The sequence below is a fragment of the Cydia splendana genome, chromosome 14 (genome assembly GCF_910591565.1).
Source record: "Cydia splendana chromosome 14, ilCydSple1.2, whole genome shotgun sequence".
Classification (NCBI taxonomy): Eukaryota; Metazoa; Arthropoda; class Insecta; order Lepidoptera; family Tortricidae; genus Cydia; species Cydia splendana.
Genome location: NC_085973.1, coordinates 15,739,013 through 15,745,012, shown reverse-complemented (window position 1 = coordinate 15,745,012; position 6,000 = coordinate 15,739,013). Strand labels below are relative to the sequence as shown.

Below are 6,000 nucleotides of genomic sequence, written 5' to 3'. Positions count from 1 at the left end.
GAAATGTCATTTTTGACACTGACAGATCGCTATCGTACCGCTGTGACTTCTTATAAGCATTTTTCGAATCAGGACGTTAGTTTAAAGCGTACCAGTAGCCATTTAAAAGTGAACCTCCATTTATAGTGCGTCATAAAATAGTATATCCCATACTAAATTGTTGCCATGTTTAAGCATCTTACGTCAAAAATGTGACTGTTACGTAGGAAGTGGCGCCCTCATTTATTTTCTACAATTTCTTGTCGGACTATACTTCCGTCGGTTGAAAATACAAAGTACTTCTTCTTCCTCGATTCCTCATGACTGAGGGTCGCGACCACATGAGGTCGTTATTTTATGCACCGAGGCTCTCCATTCTGCACGATTTTCTGCCTTTCTGAAAATAGGCGCCTGTGTAGATCCCTGGCGGGCCTTCCTTACAGTGTCCCCCCAGCGGGTTGGTGGATGTCCCTACCCCGTGAGCTTCCACCATGCCAACCATAACAAACAAAGTACGACAACAGCCAAATCTCCACGCAGTTCCCGCTGCTGAAACGTTACGTAGGTAACGTTAAGGCGAAGGCTAGACGTCCTACAAATCCTACAATAAATATTGTAATCGACTGATATTTATCAAATATCGTGATATCTTTGGATCGTCTAGTCTAGTATATATTGACGGATCACAATATTTATCTCGGAAATATAGATTTCTGGAGTCCGGATCGCAGTTTGTGATAAAATATTGACATCCCTCAATATACTAGACTAGTCCAGTAAGTACTGCGATATGTTAGTACGCATCGTGTCAGCAATGGAGACTGACTATTGAACTCTGCGAAACATGTTACAGTACTGATGTGATAAATATTGCACGTGTAATAGCCTTGTTGTGTGATCAGAATGTGAGATTGTATTTTCCATATTGATGTAGTATGGAAAACACAGTATTTATTGTACGTCTAGCCTTCGCCTAAGAATTATTTAATGACGTTATACTGGTTGAGCTGAAGCGAGCGTTCGTTTACTCTCTGTTCGCCATGTTAGTAGCTAAGTGATGTGTGACGTTCTGTTAATGTAGTATTAGTTAGTGTGGGACATTTGCAGGGATCGACAGCGGCGCACGAGTCAGTGCCGAACGCGGGAGATTCAACACGTATAGAGAAGGTACGTCGTACGTAATTTTATTTATTTATTTTAGTTTATTTTTTAAAGGCAATTAAAATGAATGATCAAAGGTTTACCTATTTTGAGATAATAGGTCGAAAGTGAATATTTTTAAATAATTTTATTATAAGAAAAACAGAACGGTGTGTTCGATTGTAACCATCAAAGTTACTTTGCCGATTTTTGTAAATGAGTTGTCAAACGATATCTTTTATGACGCGGGTGATAATAGCTACATTTCTTACGTTAGACTTCTAATTAGTTTTAGTACCCAATTTGATAATTTCACTATTATATTATAGTATAAATAAACAAGAACAGTTTTTCCATTTATTATTAGTCAGACGAAATTGCAGCTTTGAGGAAAACGGAAAAAAAAGAATTGGAAGCTTACTCGGCCCTTCGCGATGACAAAGCACTTGCACTACAAATTGTTTTCTTTAGGAAATGTCTTATCCACTGCCTTACTATGCCTACCTACTATTTATCTTTCAGTTCTTTAGCTTTCACTGCAATCGTTGCCAACTTTAATCTTAAATCCAAGCAATAGATATGACCAACGGACTGTCAAACGCTAGGACATTTACCTTACTTTTTTTTAATATCATAATATTATGTCTGTCAAATAACCTTGCCAGTAATATTGCCAGTGTGCCTTGCCAATCAATAGCCCTTCGCGCCTACATGTTTTAAATTTGCCGCTTTTTTCTACTGACGGAAATGACTTCACAGACTATATATGGGGCATTATCTATGAAAAGGTATCTTAATATCGATGGCGCTTACGCCGCACAGCGTCGCGCGGCATTGTATTTATATCGGAGCATCGTTAATTATGGCGTAAGCACCATCGACAATAAGGTCCCTTTTCATAGATAACGCCACATATTGTATTGTGATTATAGCTGTCATAAAACCGCGAACTAAAAACATCTACAACTGTACAGATAATTTATGCAGTGAGATAGCTTATTTTATTTTTTAATCTATTTAATGCCTAAAATAGTGTCACTACAAGGAACTTACATATCGAGGGGTGAGCGGTCAAACCCGATAAGTCGAGATAGTTTTTCATTCAAATTAGAACTCTATGTGACGTGCGGGGAATTCTTATTTGAATGAAAAAATATCTCGAATTCTCGACTTATCGAGTTTGACCGCTCACCCCTCGATATGGCAATAATGTGCGTAGGTCTTGTGTAATAAAATAAAATGTCAGTATCTGCCGGTCATGTCAGTGACTAATTTAATAACATTGTTTATTGGAATGACCGTCATTTGTTTGGTGTAAATATTTTATGGTATTCAAAATATTTTTTCATGCGTTTTTGAAAATCTTTTTTGTTGTTTTTTTGGTAAAATCGTTTATAATTGCAAATATTTTCTTCTTGTTTACATCGGCGACATTCGATGACTTTCAACATCTGTTGTCAAAAGTCAGCTTACCAGTAAAATAAATTATTAGCCTACCACTGAAAACTCTCAACATGGTGAAAGCCAAATAAAATCTTGTCAGGGTATTAGGTTAGGTTAGTAGGCAGTTTCGAGAGGCGGAGACGAATGAATTTTGTGAAAAGTGAGATACAATAAGTTGTTAGCAAAAAATTTTGATTAAAACAAGTAAAATAGAGTTAAGGTAAAAGCACCAATGATGGACGCTGCACCAATGTTCGACATGGCACTTATGTCAAAGTAATAATATAGTTTAAGTTTGAACAACGATTTTTTTTCTTTATTCAAAATTAATTCCTGTCACTTTGTCCTAAAGTACTTATGTCGAACATTGGCTAAAAGTGTCGATCATTGGTGGTTTTCCCTTAGACCTAGAAAAGTCTGAGGCGATCTTGATAGCCCACGCAGTACAAGTTTTATTTAAGGTGACAGTCCATTTCCAACGACAGCAGCACTACCGTTTATTTTACCGTTCATTTCATTTTAAAATAACACCGACGCGTTCAGTACCAGTAGTGCACTATTGGTACGAACGCGTCGGTGTCATTGTCAATTTCCATAGTAAAATGAACGGTAGTGCTGCTGTCGTTGGAAATGCACTGTCACCTTTATACGTCATAATTTTATGGAAGTTTGACGTTTAAAATGACACTTGCACTGCGCGGGCTATTAATAGCTGCAGACTTTTCTTGGTCTAACTATAAATTTGATACTTACATTCAAATCAATAACTTCACTTTATGTGAATTTTAAAACAAAGTATTTATTTATTGACCCAAAAAAAATATAATAATAACAGCATAGGTACCTTCAGATCCACAGCGCAGGCTTCGTCAATCGTCATCATACAGATAGCTTGTATACTTTCACATATGTCATCCGCAACATGCATCGTCAAATTTATAAGGAAATTGGTCATTACATTGGTTTTAAAACTCTGTCCATATTTTATAACTTTTGTCTCACGATACATTTTCTTTTGACATAGCCTGTTCAGTGAAACAGTATTTTCATTATGATTCTTATAAAACAAAACTTACTTAACGTAGTTAATGTTAATTTATACAACGACCTTTACCATAATCATGAAAATGTTCCAAATCAAACTCATAAATCTCCTAAATTAAATGCTTTAGACTTCTACAAAAAAGTGGGGTACTCGTGTATAACGAAAAAACGTACTAAATAATAAATATGAAAGTTTTTAGGTTTGGATAAATATTCCCTCGTCACCTCTCTGGCCTCTCTGGTCTGGCCTAGTGGGTAGTGACCCTGCCTGTGAAGCCGATGGTCCTGGGTTCGAATCCCAGTAAGGGCATTTATTTGTGTGATGACACAGATACTTGTTCCTGTCATGGTTGTTTTCTATGTATCTAAGTATTTATATATTATATATGTCGTTGTCTGAGTACCCTCAACACAAGCCTTCTTGAGCTTACTGTGGGACTTAGTCAATCTGTGTAAGAATATCCTATAATATTTATTTATCACACAAAAAGGCTAAACGAATTTAGATGACATACCTTAGGTATAAGTTAGAGTTAGACCAAGAACAGTGCGCAACGATTTTGATAGTATACCCAGTGTAAGTGTTATTTATATATACGTCATAATTTCGTAGAAGTTTGATGTTTAAAATAACCCTTGCACTGCGTGCAGACTTATTTTGGTCTAACTCTACAATCCATCTCGTGACTCAATTATTTAGTGATGCCACTGTGGTTTACCAAAGTTTCATTTTATATTTATAGTTGGTCAAACCAATTTGTCAGTCAGTAAGAACCAGGAAAACTATACTCATCCTTTTCTTTTGGGTGCTAGTACTAGTGTATGACAAAGATAGTATGATTATCTCTGTCTATGATTGAAATGAGACAGTCCTTTGACAAACTATACTTCTCTTCCTTGTCCAACTGTAACTAACGGACTATAAAGCTATCTTCACATTGGATGCGGATCAGCACGCCGATGCGGTGTGCGAGCGGGACGTCGCTATACACGTACATAGTGTTGTCTCGCTCACACACCGGAGCGGCGTGCGAGTCCGCATCAATATGACGCCCGTGTAACAAATAATGCACAATATTACTAACATTGTTATTGTCAGTAGCAATTAATGGCAGAACAAATGGACCGGATGTACCCGGAAGTGGAGTCTCGTTAACCAAATCCTGTTCCGGTAGATTATTTCCGGTAAACGCCGTTTAAGCCTTAATTACGAGCGCTTTTAACGGTTGTAATTAAGTAGGAAATCGTTTTTTTCGTGTGTGAGTTAATTTTCTATTAATTTGGTGGTTATCAGTTATCACAGAAGTGATAGGATATCTGGAAATAATGCGATTTAAGAGGTATTTCCTCCCGCAGACGCTTCGGCGGTGGAATGAGCTCCCTTCCGAGGTTTTCCCAAGGGTCTACAGTATGGGGTTCTTCAAAAAAGGAGTGTACAGGTTTTTAAAAGGTCGGCAACGCGCATGTAGCACCTCTGGAGTTGCAGGCGTCCATAGGCTACGGTGACTGCTTACCATCAGGCGGGCCGTATGCTTGTTTGCCACCGATGTGGTATTAAAAAAAATACGAAAAAGAAGTTATACATTTATTAAATCATAATTATACTTAACCGGATCTATCGCGAATTTATTTTGTTAAGGTAAGATGGCGTAAGACTATCACTTGTATGGAATCCTCATACTGTATGTCTTTCCCCGAGAAAAATAAAGTATGTCAGTCCCACCCCACCTTACCTTACCTTCCGAAGTTTCGATACAGGTTTAACTGAAAAGTTTTAAATGTTATAAGTTATACACTGATTAACGGGCCAATTCGAATCTTACTTATTCGAACTGTTTCCGATATGATACTGATCTCTCAGTGTCAAAAGTGACGTTTTTAGTTGAATAAATTGGGCACGTGACTCCCTGTATAGTTAGTTCATGACTTCGAACATACAGCTAGATTATAAAGCCTATTAAAAATAAGTTTCTGGCAAAATTTCATTTTTGGTACAAGCGTTGATGGCTGACTGTACTTTTCTTACAACAGGCAGCTAATACCCATCGAGACAATTCTAAAAACCACGAATAGGTACAATTAGGTTGCGTTGTTTCATCACCGAGTTCCTATTGCCACCTCCTGTCTCCATCATCAGATCAGCTCGATGGTACCATAATATTGCATTGTCACCCGACTTACATATGTATGCAAATTTTAAGCTCAATCGGAAATCGGTAAGTGGGTCAAATTTAGCTTCCTTCCAAGATTTGACCCACACTAACAAACTTACATACTAACAGGGCAAATTAACCTTTAATCAAATAACGGGAAATTATTTCCCACTTCATTCTAATTTACGAAATATTTTTTATCTTTTTAATGGCAGCACTCAGAGATACCATCCATACAGAT

General features: G+C 37.2%; 1 protein-coding gene across 1 annotated transcript in view; it reads left to right on the top strand.

The window, feature by feature from the left end:
• Positions 1-1,040: 1,040 nt before the first annotated feature.
• Positions 1,041-6,000, top strand: part of LOC134796740 (ammonium transporter Rh type B-B-like) — an 86,171-nt gene continuing 81,211 nt past the window's right edge. The window contains exon 1 of the mRNA XM_063768937.1: positions 1,041-1,146. The gene's annotated coding sequence lies outside the window, so the exon portion shown is untranslated. The remainder of the gene's footprint in view (positions 1,147-6,000) is intronic.